Source organism: Neomonachus schauinslandi, chromosome 6 (assembly GCF_002201575.2).
Source record: "Neomonachus schauinslandi chromosome 6, ASM220157v2, whole genome shotgun sequence".
Lineage (NCBI taxonomy): Eukaryota > Metazoa > Chordata > Mammalia > Carnivora > Phocidae > Neomonachus > Neomonachus schauinslandi.
In genome coordinates this window covers 101,546,553-101,562,453 of record NC_058408.1, presented here as the reverse complement: position 1 = coordinate 101,562,453, position 15,901 = coordinate 101,546,553, and the positions used below count along the sequence as shown (strand labels likewise).

The window sequence follows — 15,901 nt, the reverse complement described above, 5'->3', positions numbered from 1 at the left end:
AGAGAGAGCGTGCACGCTCACACATGTGTGGGGAGAGGGGCAAAAGGAGAGGGAGAGAGAAAAGCTCAAGCAGACTCGGGGCTGAGTGTGGAACCCCACGCAGGGCTCAATCCCATGCCCCCAAGATCATGACCTGAGTTAAAACCGAGTCGGATGCTTAACCAACTGGCCACCCAGGCACCCCAAAAGTAACAATGTATTTAAAGATATGTGTTTATTAATTCATTGAACAGATATTTATTTATTTATTTATTTTTGAAGATTTTATTTATTTGTGAGAGAGAAAGAGAGAGAGACAGCATGAGCACAAGCAGGGGGAGAGGCAGGCAGAGGGAGAAGCAGGAGCCCAATACAGGGCTCCATTCCAGGACCCTGGGTCATGACCTGAGCTGAAGGCAGATGCTTAATTGAGCCACCTGGGCGCCCCTGAACAGATACTTATTGAACATCTGTCATATGCAAGGCATCATGCTAGAATTGAGGTTACAGTGGTGAATAACATACTGCCTCTGCCATCAAAAATTAATTATGCATGTATATGTGCGTTATGGTGTGTGTGTGTGTGTGTGAGAGAGAGAGAGAGAGAGAGTTAACATGCAAGCATGTGAGACAACAGCTCATTTACTCAGTCTTTGGCCACTTATGGGAGTGGACATAGGATGTAGGGTGTACCAGAGCAAACTTGGAGAGAAATTACAACTTCATTCTGCTGGTAGGTTTATGGTTGGATAGTGTCCCATTACATGTGGGACAAGAAAAAGATCTAAGCAAATGGGTGGGAAGGGGTTTACGTGAGGGTCCCTTAAATAATAAGCCACTTTCAAAGAGCCCTATCTGCATAGCCAGTGGTGCCATAAACACTGGGAGGTCCTTACGCTACTCTTCAGGAGCAAAGTACAATAGGTTTCCTTCTCCTCTACCTTCCCAAATATGGAATGATGCTTAACACATAGCAGTCAATGGAACCAAGACCATACGCAGCTGGAAGACAAGCTAAAACGGAACAATTATGGTATACCAAGTTAAAAATTAATTTGAATACATGATTTTGTTAGCATAATGCAGTCACTAGACTGACTGGGTTTCAATTTCCTGTTAATTGAACTCTTACTCTCTTTGCTTTTGCTCCCCAACCCCCTTTTTTAAATGACTGTGAACCATTTCACTAGCAGTCTCGTAGTCACTAGCAGTTCCATCAGAAAATTGGCAGAAGTTAATAAAAAATTACCAGTTTCATTATCAGTTGAAAGATCTGGCAAAGGCTTTCTTTCTTTTCTTTTTTTTTTTTTTAAAGATTTTATTTATTTATTTGACAGAGCGAGAGAGCACAAACAGGGGGAACAGTAGAGGGAGAGGGAGAAGCAGCCTCCCTGCTAAGCAGGGAGCCCGATGCGGGGCTCCATCCAAGGACCCTGGGATCATGACTTGAGCCAAAGGCAGACGCTTCACCATCTGAGCCACCCAGGAGCCCCTGGCAAAGGCTTTCAATAATGAGTTATGACTATAGTTAAATAACTTTCACTTCTCTAGTGTCTTGTATAGTTTCACCTTTACCCCAATATCTAAAGAGGTTCTGAGTATTAGAAAAAGTGTATATTGTGTGTCATTATATTCCCAAAGCAAATGTAATTTTTTCTGTTACTTAATCTGGTGATTATTTTACTTCTTTAAGCCTCAGTTGGAGATATCACTAAATCTCTAATATTTTATAACATAAGTATTATTCAGATATATGATCATTATGTTTTCGATGTTGGATGAAAAGGATTTAAAGATTTTATTTATTTATTTGAGACAGAGAGAATGAGAGAGACAGAGAGCACATGAGAGGGGGGAGGGTCCAAGGGAGAAGCAGGCTCCCTGCCGAGCAGGAAGCCTGATGCGGGACTCGATCCCGGGACTCCAGGATCATGACCTGAGCCGAAGGCAGTCGCCCAACCGACTGAGCCACCCAGGCGCCCTGGATGAAAAGGATTTAGAGATTTCCCCCTGATTTACATTTTCCATACTCTCTTTATTCCTACATTACAATGGAAGCTTGGGAGATAGCTGTTATCAGTTATCTATTATAACAATAATGCTTCATAACAAACAAGCACAAAATCACAGATGCTTGCAAGTGTTTATTACCCACACACCTGGAGTGGTTGGCTAGGTGATTCTGCTGATCTTGGTTAAGCTCATTTATATGCCTAGGGGTAGTACACCGTTAGATAATCTAAAATGGTCTTGGCTAGGACAGTGGGGGTGCTCCATGTGTCTCTCATTTGCTAGCAAGCTAGCATGGGCACATTCTTTTGATGATGATGGCAGATGGTAAAAGCACACGTGGAAATATGCAAGTCCCCACAAGAGATGACTCTCACTTTGATACCAACTATAAATTTCAAGGCTTCCCAAAACCATTCTCAGTTTTGATAGGACTCATAGAACTTACTGAAAGCTATTACACTCATGATTATGGCTTATTAGAGGGAAAGGATACAGATTAAAATCAGCCAAGGAGAGAAGCACATAAGGTAGAATCTGGAGAAGTACCAAAAGTGGAGCTCCCATTGTTCTCTCCCCACACACTTGGGATGCATTACTTTTCCAGCATCAGTGAGTGACAATACATACAGGATGTTGCTGACCAGGGAAATTCACTTGAGCATTGGAGTCCAGAGTTCCTACTGGGGCTCCATCATCCAAAGCTCCAATTGTAAATCACATTGTTGGGCTTTCTGGTGTGGACAATCCCTATTCTAAGGCCATTGGGTATGGCCAATCCCCACCCTAACTCACATTGTTAGATTATTCAGTGGGCTCCAAGACCCCCAGGCAAACAAAGATACCCCTATCAGGCGTGAGATTACCTCCCAAAAACCAGGGGGAAAAGCCAAACCTCAGTTTGGGCCAGGTAAATTTTTTAAAGACATAAGCGTGAATACAGGAAGTAGGGAAGAATTAGGACTATTAGTGCAACCAATCTAACACAGTAGCTCTATTAAAAGTATTCCTTAAATTGGTATAGGATATCAAACAGTGTTCTTTAACTTTAGGATTGACTTAAGAACTAACATTAACCATAGACTAATTACAGATGCTATAAATAAGCATCCTTCTCTTTACCCCTTGTACACATTAAGATTAGAAATAATCACTCCGGGTGCCTGGGTGGCTCAGTCATTAGGCGCCTGCCTTCGGCTCAGGTCATGGTCCCAGGGTCCTGGGATCGAGCCCCACATCAGGCTCCCCGCTCGGCTGGAAGCCTGCTTCTCCATCTCCCACTCCCTCTGCTTGTGTTCCCTCTCTCGCTGTGTCTCTCTCTGTCAAATAAATAAAATCTTAAAAAAAAAAAAAGAACTAATAACTCTGTTTCATAATTTTTGTGAAAGTCATTGAAACAGATCTAAAACTTACCAACTTCGGCTCTATGATTAAAAAACAACAAAACAGGGGCACCTGGGTGGCTCAGTCGTTAAGCGTCTGCCTTTGGCTCAGGTCATGATCCCAGGGTCCTGGAATCGAGCCCCACGTCGGGCTCCCTGCTTGGCGGGAAGCCTGCTTCTCCTTCTCCCACTCCCCCTGCTTGTGTTCCCTCTCTCACTGTCTCTCTCTCTCTCTCTCTCTGTAAAATAAATAAATAAAATCTTTAAAAAAACAACAACAACAAAACAAAACCTCACACATTCTATACTATACAGCATCCAATGATGATTACTCCTATTAATGTAGTACTTCATGCTTTTCAAAGAATTTTCAAAACAACTATCTCAATCAATTCTCATGTTTTTGTGTAGTTGATGGGGGCAAATATTATTATGGTCATTTGGTGGATGAAGCATAAAAGTTAAAACAACTCACTTAGGGCACCCTTCTATACTGTTAACGATGGACTAGAACCTGGGCTCACTGATTCTTTTTTTTTTTTTTTTAAAGATTTTATTTATTTATTCATGAGAGACAGAGAGAGAGAGAAAGAGAGAGAGAGGCAGAGGGAGAAGCAGGCTCCCAAGGAGCAGAGAGCCTGATGAGGGACTCGATCCCAGGACCCTGGGATCATGACCTGAGCCAAAGGCAGACACTTAACCATTTGAGCCACTCAGGCGGCCCCTGGGCTCACTGATTCTACCAGTGCTCCTTCTAGGTCAGAGTTTTTCTGCCTACCAAATCCTGTGATTCTGTGACAGAATGAATTCCAGGTCCTAAACTCTGAATCTTGCTTCACCAAATAAAGTTGAGACTTCTGGCATTCTCACCTGGTTTGAGCTCTTGAGAAGCTCATTTGGGTGGAAGAATGCATGGACTAGCCAAGCTCTGCAAATCTTTCAGACAGCTAAGTCAGATGCTGTTTGTTTATAACCAAAGCATTCTTCTGAAATGTAACTTAATTGTTTTCAATAAAAATATGTTTTTTAAAATTTGTAAACATGTCTTATGCTTGACAGAATAGCTGTTGGACATTCCCCTGCAAGCACCTGCAATTCCCCTGCTATAGCACCTGAAAATATGTAATACTTAGGACTCAAGTTATTTATATTCAAAGAATGATACATTGCTAAGGAAAGATACCAGAAAATGAGAAAGGAGTAACTGGAGTCTGATACAGCTGTCATGCTATTCATAAATTGTTCACAACCAAAATAAATAAATAAATGTGTCTTATTTACCAATGTATTTCCAATGCTAGATATAATGCCTGGAATATTTTTTTGAGAGGTTTATTATTTTATTTTATTTTTTAAGGATTTTATTTGACAGAGAGAGAAAGCACAAGCAGGGGAGCAGCAGAGGGAGAGGGAGAAGCAGGCTTCCCGCTGAGCAGGGAGACTGATGCGGGGCTCTATCCCAGGACCCCGGGATCACAACCCGAGCCAAAGGCAGACGCCCAACGACTGAGCTACCCAGGCGCCCCAATACCTGGAATATTGTAAGTGCTCAATAAATATTTATTGAATGAATGAATAAGTGAATAACTAAAATAGGCTTCCTTATTACAACAAATTGATCTAAATAGAGCAAAGGCAAAAGTTGCTTGGTAAAAGGTAGTAGTCTCCTGACATGATTGTTTTCCCTTCGGAAAACAAGTACACCTCCTTTGGGAATTAGAAATTTGGTTCAAAACAAGAAAACATCTGAGAGCTGAATTGGAGCCTTCTGTAAAACAACTCTTAATACCAGTGCTAGGGTTCTACATCAGTTAAGATGTGTTTTGTTACTTGCAAATGAGGTTTGAGAAAATTCAAATTTAATTTGCTTAAACAATAAGTGAATTTATTCACTTGCATAGCTAAAACATCCAACTGTAGTTTGGGCCTCAGATACCATTTGATTAAGGTTTTACTCAGTCTCTCTTAGCTCTGACCTATTTCATGTATTGGCTTGTCCTCAAGTTGGCTTTCATCATGGTAGACAAAGGGCTGCCAGAAGATCTTAGGGCTATTTACCTTTTTGTTACTATCCAGAGAGTATGTCTACCCTTAGCCATTAAACAAAAGTATTGGTCTTCACTCTATTTGGATCAATTTAGGCTACAATCCCCACTTTCTGAACCCCTAACCAAACAATTCCTGGGGTCAAAGGAACATCATGAATTGTTTGGGACCTGGGTTAGGTGACCATCCCTAATAGCTGTGACAAGACAGATTGTCCCTTACTGATGTGAATCAGGCTTATCAGGATGAGGGGCCTCCCCTGATTTGGGAGTAGATAAATGTCTTGGATATGCAGTTTGATTTTATTATTTTTGGAATGTACTTTCTCATTATCTCTGCAGATATTTCTAAAGGCCCATTTCCTTTCTCTTCCCGTTCTGGAACTCCAACCACACATATGTAGGATTTTTGATACTGTCTCACAGCTGATTTTATTATTCTATTTGTTTTTCACTTTTTTTCTCTTTGGTTACTGGCATCCCCTACTTTTCAAAAGTTTGCCTAACACCACTTTGCTTTTATGAAAGAGCTACATCAGTACCTGTGGAAGCCAACTCAGCCTTCTATCTATGGTTTGTCTTGGACAAGAGTTTCCTGCTCCTCCCTCAGCAATAGTGGATCTCAGCTTGTTATCAGTGTAGGATCCCCCAGGGCCTAAGAGAATTTCCTGCCTCCCCCTGAAAAGATATAGGTCTTTCCTTCTACACTTCCCCTATCCACAAGGGAGCTTTGTCTGTGCCCTGGGGGCCAACGTGTTTGCTACCCCTTATCCAGTGGCTTATGGCTTTTGCTTCATAGGATAGAAGAGTCTGGACGAAAAAGGGTCTGGGAGGTTTTATGCCCAATTCCTAGCAGCTGCCAATTACCTCCTTTATGTCTGCAACATTTGGGGTTCTCTATGATCTCCTGCCCTGCCCCTAATCATTCATCTGATTACCACTGAGCTTGTGGGAAAAACTTGGCGAGTGCAATCTCCCTTTGTGTCTGAGGCTCCAAACCGATATACTAGCCTACACATGACCTTTAGCAATTTGTTAAACTTTTTGTTGAGTTATTTCTTACTCTGCCAAAGGTCTAAACTGTGTGGCCCATTTCTCCCTAGAGCTCAAGTTACTTGGTTGCCTTGCAACCTCAGCTGTCTGGTGTACTCAAGAAAATGTATGCTTTTGCAGATTATCTGGCTTTTTTTTGTCATTGTGGGAGCAAAATTCTTTGCACTTTTTTTTTTTTTTTTTTTTTACATTACCAAGCAGAAGTAGAAGTCACACCTACACTGAATTGCTATGCAGTTTGGAAAGTCCTAATAAGGTTGGCAAAGTGGGGGGATGAATTCTAGGTAGGCAGCACACAGTGTCCATTTTAGGTACAAATATAATCAATAAATACAATTCTGGTAATAAGTTTTGTGATGGAAAAGTTTGACCTGTTTAGGCAGTACATAGGTTAAGATAGACTAGGTAATGCTGAAGTTATAAATAACTGTAAGTTTTAGTGAGTTAACATGATAGAAGTTTGTTTTGCACTCAAGCTACATACCCAGTGGAGATTGTCAAGGTAGTGCAGAGTTTGAGGCTTTGTTCATTGTAGGAACTCAAGAGATCTGGACTGATTAAAGCTTCATCTTGATATGGGCTTCCATGGTAACTGCAGTACTCAAAAGGGACTGTGATGAACACATTTTGAATTTCAAACATGTCATTTTCAATGGCCAAAGCAAATTTGTTGGCCACAACTAACTTTAAAGAAGGTGGCAAAGAGGGGCACCAGGGTGGCTCAAATGGTTGAGCATCTGCCTTTGGCTCAGGTCATGATCTCCAGGTCCTGGGATCGAGCCTCGGCTCAGAGGGGAGTCTGCTTCTCCCTCCCCCTCTGCCTCTCCCCTTGCTTGTGCGTGCACGCTCTCTCTCTCTCTCTCAAATGAATAAATTTTAGAAATCTTAAAAAAAAAAAAAAAGGAAAGTGGAGAAGAGCAGAACTTTCTGTCTGGGAAAAGTCCTAGAAATATTTGGTGAACAGTACTAATGAATACCACGGGGAGGTAGTCTTGCCTTGCCAACCAGCAGTAGAAAGACATTTGCAGTTAATATGCAGCTGACTCAAGTTTAGCAGAATTAAATCTAAAGAAACCACGGATTAATTTTAAAGTAGAACCGCAAGTAGATAGAAGTTTAGTTTCTATATATGGTTTCATTGTGATATGGAAATCTGCTTAGTATTGACAAACTATTAATTGGCAGAATAAGTTTGAAACCAGTGATGACCCCTGTCATTTCAAATCTAATAAGATTCAAAATCAAGCTCTTCAACTGGTCTGCAAATTTAGGTCACTTTCCCAACTTCTTTATTTTGGTTGTTGATACCATTATACTGGCCAGCTTTCCAAACTAGAGACCATGGCACTTTTTTGGTGTAACTAATATGTTCTGCTTTACCAGCTTGAGGGTACAATTTGAGGTCATATGCCTTTTGCTATTAAAATTAAAGGTCTTAATGCTTCTGTCCTGCTTATTGAGAGGACTTTCTTCCTCTCTGGAGTCCTCTTCCTCAGATAATTCCCATGATTTCAAGAATGCTTTTCTTGTGTAAGAGGTCAGTCCTAATTACTATATTCACTTTTAGGACAGAACATTAGGAACTTTACTCAGACCCCTGGGAAATGTCATTGTCTTCAGATATTGTTTCAGTCATAGTCATATAAGTGATGAGTATATTAGTTTCTTATTGCTTCTATGATAAGTTATCACCAACTTGATGGCTTAAACAATACAAATTTATTATCTTACAGTTCTGTAAGTCAGAAGTTTGCCATGGGTCTCACTGGGTTAAAATCAGAAGTATCAGCAGGGCTATGTCCCTTTCTGAATTGTTCTAGGGAAGAATCCATTTCCTTGCCTTTTCCAGTTTCTAGAGGCCTCCCACATTTCCTGGCTCCTAGTCCCCTCTCTCCATCTTCACATCAGCCATGTAGCAAATATCTCACTTTGCTTCCATCCTCACAGCTGGGAAAAGTTTTCAGCTGTAAAGAATCATTTAATTAAATTGGGCCCACCTGGATAATCCAGACTAATCTCTCCATCTAAAGGTCCTTAATTATATCTGTAAAGTTCTTTTGCCAGATAAAGTAACATATTCACAGGTGCAAGGGAGTAGGATGTGGACATCTTTGAGGGGCCATTATTTTGCCTGCTACAGTGAGCATCCCTATTGAGGCCACATGACATGGATGGTCTGGCTACCCCATTGCAGCCACTTTCCTCAGTCTGCAGTGATAGGATGTTAGTAACTGGAATGGTTTCCAGTTTCAGCTGCATTCATCTCTTGACTTTTGTGTTCCTACTCATGATTAAACAGAAAGTCCCTATCGCTCCTGGTCCCAAGGCTCATCCCCATGCCCAGTGACATGGAAAACTCATATTCTTACATTGCATTTTCTTTCTTTCTTTCTTTTTTTTTTTAAAGATTTTATTTATTTATTTGACAGAGAGAGACACAGCGAGAGAGGGAACACAAGCAGGGGGAGTGGGAGAGGGAGAAGCGGGCTTCCCGCCGAGCAGGGATCCCGATGTGGGACTTGATCTCAGGACACTGGGATTATGACCTGAGCCGAAGGCAGATGCTTAACGACTGAGCCACGGCGCCCTTACATTGCATTTTCTTTTGTGACAGGTAAACAACATGATATTGCCTCATTATTTAAAATATTTCAGTGCCTTCCCATTGTACTTGTTACAGTACCAAATAGGCCCTACCTAATCTAGCCTCTGTATACTGATCATCCTGGTTTCTCCCTTGCTTATGGAACTACAAATACACTAAGTTTCTTTTAGCTTCTCAAATGCATCAAGCTTTTTCCTGTCACATGCTCCTCACACATGCTATTCTCTCTCTTTAGGATGCTCTTGTTCACACACTTCATTTGGCCAACTCAGGTCTCAGTTTATATGTCACTTCTTCAGTGACACTTTCCCTGTGTTATCTATCTAAATTATGTCCCTACTGTTATTCTTTTCCATAGCACCTTATTTTCTTTTCTTATAATTAATATTTATTTATTTATTTAGTGTATTTTCAGTTTCCTTCAAAGGACTCCAAGTTATATGACAGCAGGAATCATATATCACTCTATCCAATAAGCTTATAAACTCTTTAAGAGACTGTCTAATTGAAGTTTGATCTTCCACAGCCTAGCAGGCAGTGTCTTGGACACCGTTGGTAGGTGTTCCATAAATATTTATTCAATAAATCTTGGACTACTAATCTAGACTCCACTTTCTTTCTCTTCTAATTTACATAGCATAATATTCTAAAACATTGCTTCCATCATCTTAATCCCCTGCTGAAAAACTTATCCACTATTACTTATTTTATCCAATTCAACTTTATTATTTCTCCTCCCAAGTAAAGTGTGTAGTATTTTATAATCCTCACAATTCAGTACTTATCTACTCTCTCAAATGATTTCTAATTGTTTCATATGTGTGAATGCAATTTGATTAAAACTGCCTTCAAGAAGTCTACATGTTCTATTTTGGCTTCCCCTTTTCTTGGAAGTAACCATCATTCAAAATGTGAAATAAAAAGCTGATTTATTATTTTCTATGTGTAGAAGTACTATACTTGTTTGGTCCAGTCTCTCTGCTGATCTTATATGGTATTTTGTGAAAGGTGGAGTTCAGGGATTGACTGACTTTCAAAGATGGGAGTGGGTTGGGTTGACATCAGCTATGAAATCATAATTATTGTGGTGGAGAGACTGTTTACAATTGGCTGATTTTCAGAGATGTGTTCACAAGAGTAAGGCTGTTGCTGTTTGGCTAACTTTAAAAAGTGGGAAGCTGTCACTGACAGGCTGGTTTTTTAGAGGCTTGTTCACAAGGCTGAGTTACCACTATTGATCTATTAATTGAGTTTAAAATTACTTCTGTTCATTAGTTGTTACCATAGCTATATAATAATCTTTTCCTAAAAATATGGGACTTTTAATATTTTGTTCAAGAAATATTTATTTTAATTGATGAGCCCATTCAACTTTTTCAGATGCAAGAAGAGATTGGAGATTTATAGTACAGCTAGAGCAGTTCTGTTCTAATGTTTGGTCTTTCAAAGGGGGAGTTGTATCATTCTTTTTTTGCTCTCCAAGGTACCTCTCATTTTCATTCTAACCAAGCAGGTATGATCAGGTTGAGTAGTCATATGTAAAATTGATATGAAATGTCCTTTTTGGGCAACCAAATGATATTGTAAGGGACAGGTTAGACATTTCTTTCAGCTTCACAACTCATTACTGATAATGTCATGTTAATTTTTAGGATTGCCGTTACATTTGGAAGAATCTCAAATAAGATTACGTGTGACTTTTTTGAGTTCAGGGCATATCAAGTTTCTTTAAACTGATAATACTCTAACTTTTATTGTGGATATCCTTATTCAATTCTAACAGAAAAGAACTTCCTTTTATTAGCTAAGCATTGACAAGCATTAAATCTTTCATTAAAATTTTACACATTTGGGGGCACCTGGCTGGCTCAGTTGGTAGAGCATGTGACTCTTGATCCCTGGGGTTGTGAGTTCAAGAGCTCCACGTTGAGGGTAGAGATCACTTAAAAAAATTTTTTTTTTTTTTTTTTACACATCCAATAAATAGAAGGATATCCCACAGATTAGTTTCAGGCTCCCTAAATTTCAACTTTGTGTCTGCTCCACTATACATATATTTTTGATGATAGAACATAAGACACATTCAAATGGTTATAAAATGTCTGGCCCTGCACCTTTGTTTTACAATGATGGGTGGGTTGGCACAATGGGTGGTAGGAGTATTCTTGGATGCCATTCCTACACTGGGACAGCTGGCAGTATTTTAACTATACGTAGAAGAGACTGTGAGTTACAAAAATATATCCCACTAAACTCAAACCAAATGTATTCTAACTCAACTTCCTTCAGCTAAATTAAAAAAAATGCCTGCTAGCCCCTCCTACACCACTAGACAAGGGGAAGTGTGACAGGAGAAATCAGTGAGGAACCAGTTTGCCGTCTAAAGATTGTAGTTAAAATTTTTGTGAACTGTATGAATATACTGCTGGGGCCCCTTCCAGGGCCTTGGAAAAAGCTAGTGCAAATGAAGTCCCCTGAAGATGAAGCCTCTCAGCTTTGCATTAAATTTGCCTTGGGGTCTGGGGCCATTTTATCTATAGGGTGGATTGTCAATTTTCAGTCACCTCATGTAGGGCCAGTGGATTACAATTCCATTTGAGGCAGAGATTTGCCTCTTGTGTCAAAGGGCTTTCTACCATTTGTTTAGATTAGAGGTTCTCAAATTCTTTGGTCTCATGACCATTTCACTCCTAAAAAGTATTGAGGACTCCAAAAAGCTTTTATGTGAATCATATCTGTCAATATTAATGGTATTAGGAGTTAAAACAAACATATAAAATATTAATTCATTTAAAATAAAAAACAATAAATCTGTTACATGTTAACATAAATAACATTTTTAATGAAATAGAACTATTATTTCAAAGCAAAAAGGATTTAGAGAGAAGAGTGGCACTATTTTACATTTCTGAAAATCTCTATAATGTCTGGCTTAACAGAATTCTCACATCTGCTTCTGCATTCAATCTGTTGCAATATCACAAACATGTAGTCTCTGGAAAAGCCCAGTCTTAGTATGAAATAATTTTTTAAAAATGTTTTATTTATTTATTCATGAAAGTCAGAGAGAGAGAGAGAGAGGCAGAGGCAGAGGGAGAAGCAGGCTCCCCGCCTAGCGGGGAGCCTGATGCGGGACTCGATCCCAGGACCCTGGGATCATGACCTGAGCCAAAGGCAGACGCTTAACCATCTGAGCCACCCAGGAGCCCCAGTATGAAATAATTTTGATCTTGTGGACCCCTGACTACACTTTGACAACCGCTGAGTTAGACATCTTTATATCTACTTTCTGGATGCCTAGAGTTTCTAAGTACCTGCTCTCTATTTCTGTATCCATATAATCAACTTCACCTCCTAGGTAAGAGTCAAATGTTAATTATTGCTATGCTTTTTGGCATACAAGGAAAACTTTAGAAACAATTTTTAATGAATCCCACGTCTTAGAGAAGTCATTCTTAGAGAAGCCATTCTTCCCTTTTACTGACAAGGGTAAAAGTATCTCCCTCATTGTCTGCTCCCGGATAGCAAGGCTTTGTTTGGTTTCCTTTGTTTTTTTAATTAAAGACTTTATTTATTTATTTGACAGAGAGAGACACAGCGAGAGAGGGAACACAGGCGGGGGGAGTGGGAGAGGGAGAAGCAGGCTTCCCGCCAAGCAGGGAGCCCGACGTGGGGCTCGATCCCATGGACCCTGGGACCATGGCCTGAGCCGAAGGCAGACGCTTAACGACTGAGCCATCCAGGCTCCCCAAGGCTTTGTTCTTTTAGGAATATAATGGCCAAGGCAAACCTTAGACTAAGACCAAACACAATATTGGGTGTCTTATATGGTATAACAACAGCATCTGATATTTACCAAGTCCTTTCTGCGTGCTAGGCATGTACTAAGTGCTTCACATACATTATCTCATTTAATTCTCCCAGTATTCCTGAGGAACCTACCACCATTCCCATTTTACAGATGAGGAAACGGAGATAAAGAGAGGTTAATGCCCTGCGTTTTACAGGGCTGAGCCGGGAACTAAATTAAAAAAATCTGTCTCCGAAGTGCGTATACTTTACTAATAAAGTAAGTATAAAAGTGGCAGAGTGAGATTCGTATAAAATAACAGTGGAGGTGAAAAAGGGAGGTGAGTAAGGCGAAAAGCCTCCGGGCCACGACAGCCGAGATACCAAGGATGCACTGTATTATTTTCCACCCGAGGCTTCTTTTCTGCTTCATTCTCTACGCTCCCATGCTCCTCTTCTCATATATCATTGCTGGTGGTTTCGACGCCCAGGCCTGAGGCCGACGTTGAAACTAACGCGTTTAAACAACCTGATGAAAAGGAGCGAAGCAAATCTGAAGGAAGGAAGGTGACGGCGGCGTGGCGAGAACCCTGCGCAGGCGCATCACATGCCAGGCCCGCCTGCCCGCCCCCTTTCTCCGCCTAGGACTCCGGGGCTGGAGGGGATTACGGGCGTGGGCCGCGAGTGCCGACTGGAGGGAGGCGCGGGCTGGCGCCTGCGCAGTCCCCGGGACGCTGGTGTGATCGAGCTCACGTAGCGAGGGCTGCAGTCGCCTCCTCCCTAGCGCTGCCGTCGGAGCCTAGAGGTTATAAAAGGGCTAACTGGCTCCCTCTGCTGCCTAGTCGCGCCGCCAGCGGGCTGAGGAAAGGGAGCCGGTGTCCGGCCCGAGAGCTGGCTACAGGGGACTGAAGAACGCGCCGCCCCTCCCGCCCCACTTCCCAGGTAAGACGCTCCCCCGACTCGGGAGACTGCGGCTCAGGCCCTAGGACCAATGTGGCCCTTCTGGGACAGCTGTGGTGGTCCGCTCCCTGCCCGCTGTGGTGGGATGGCTTGGGGGCGGAGGGTTCTCCAGTTGACCACAGCAACCTGAATACCTTCTTTTCTGGAGACCTCGGCCTGGCGCCCCGCGCCCCCTGGCTGCCCCAGAGGCTCTTCTGCCCTTCTTCGTGCTCCCCTTCTCCCGCCTCCTGCCTGGTCGGCGCCCCCGACCGTTGGGGCTGCGGCAGCCTCTGTCCCCGGCCTGGGGACCAGGACTTTCTTGAATATTCCTTCCTTCCCGGGGAGGGCTCACCCTGTTGATTTTTCCGAGCCGCTCTCATACCTGGTCCTCCCTACAAAAGCTGGGGGGAACGCGAGGGCGGGGCGTGGGTTTTTGGCCTCCGCCGCGGCAGATGGGTAGCATGTGGCGGAGTGGAGAGCGGATTTTAAAAGCTTAGGGCAGGAGCCGAAGCACTTGAGGCATTTCTACCCTATCGAAAAATCGTCGGGTCTGGGAAGCGGACCTAGTCGGAGAAGTTCGGGCTCGACTCATCTGTTGCGCGCAGCGGTGCTGCTGGAGCAGCTAGACGCTGCCCCGGGCGCCGAGTTTCGGTCTGCTGGTTTGAGGAAGGCGGCTGTCAGATCACCCAGTCGTCGGGGAAGCTACTCTTCCTTCCCTCTTCTTCCACGAATTTTTTTAAAGGCACATGAGCTTCCCCCACCATCCCCCTTCTCTTACTCTAAGCAGAGTGTTCTGCTTTTTAAAACTCCACATCAGTAAATCGAGTTTCGTGGTTGTGTGAGAACTTCGAGTTGGATTTCACGAATGCCTCCCAGATGTATGTTTTAAGGGGGAGGAAGAATGGTACCATTTCTCCTATTTCTAGGAGACTGTTTTTCCTGAATAATTGAATGTATTAAGTAGAGTTTAATTTTTTGACACTTATATGCGTTCCGGAGAGTGAAGACTCTTTGGAATTTTGCGCTGTTTGCTTTAAGAAAGGGATGAAGCAGCAGCTAGCTCTCCTTTTAGGAATTGATCTGAAAGGCCACAGAGACTTGCCAGTTTGAACTTAACTGTTTCTGGTTTCTCGGAGAGCTGTGGCTCTTGGACTTTCCCTTGGAATGCACTCCGAAGGGATGAAACTGCCACTACGTGAGTGGGGGAGGGGAAAAGACGTGGCAACAGTGTTCTTTCATCAGGTTTTTGCTCCTTTTTAAAAAAAGTTTCTAGGAAGAAACTTATTTCCCCTTTTAGGTTTAGATGTGTGAATAGCTTTATGAATGAGGCTAGTCTTTTTCTAAGATAATAAGATGAAATAGTAGGAACATTGCAATTGAATTTATAAAACATTTTGAAGGGATTTTTCTGATTGAGTTTCTGTGGAGAAAATGGATACCTTAAGCAGGAAATATTCAAGAAGCTGAAAGTGAACAACTTATAATATGTGTTGCCTTCATTTGAAATTTAAATAGACATTACGTGTGTTTTTTTCTTTAATTTTGGCTTTTAGCCTGTGAATATAATTTCAGAATCTTAAATAAGAATCTCAGATTTTACCTTTTTCTTTCTGTGGGAAGCATAGGTTTTATCACTTACCTTTAAAAGCAATGTCAGTTTTGATTTTGAAACATTATGCCTTGAATCCTGTCAGTATTTTAGATAGCTGATGGCAAATGCTTCTTACAGATTTAACATAGACTAACTAGGAAAAGGACTATGTTGTCTCTTTTTTTTAGATGGATAATGCTGTTTCCTTTGACATCTTTTTTTTTTTTTTTAAAGATTTTATTTATTTATTTGAGAGAGCGAGAATGAGAGAGAGTACATGAGAGGGGGGAGGGTCAGAGGGAGAAGCAGGCTCCTCGCTGAGCAGGGAGCCCGATGCGGGACTCGATCCCGGGACTCCAGGATCATGACCTGAGCCGAAGGCAGTCGCTTAACCAACTGAGCCACCCAGGCGCCCCTCCTTTGACATCTTAAGATGAGTTTTATTTTGAAGTACTTAAAGCCATGACTTTGGTAAGCGGATAATTACATTGGTCATTTTGTGCCTTGG

The 15,901-nt window shown here is 41.9% G+C and overlaps 1 protein-coding gene across 3 annotated transcripts in view; it reads left to right on the top strand.

The window, feature by feature from the left end:
- The first annotated feature begins 13,600 nt into the window (after positions 1–13,600).
- The window catches only part of P4HA1 (prolyl 4-hydroxylase subunit alpha 1), an 81,955-nt gene continuing 79,654 nt past the window's right edge, over positions 13,601–15,901 (top strand). For 2 of the 3 annotated variants that reach the window (XM_021700209.1, XM_021700208.2), the window contains exon 1: positions 13,685–13,805. The gene's annotated coding sequence lies outside the window, so the exon portion shown is untranslated. Of the gene's footprint in view, positions 13,806–15,901 lie in introns of all 3 variants that reach the window. The other variant, XM_021700206.1, reaches the window with a different exon arrangement.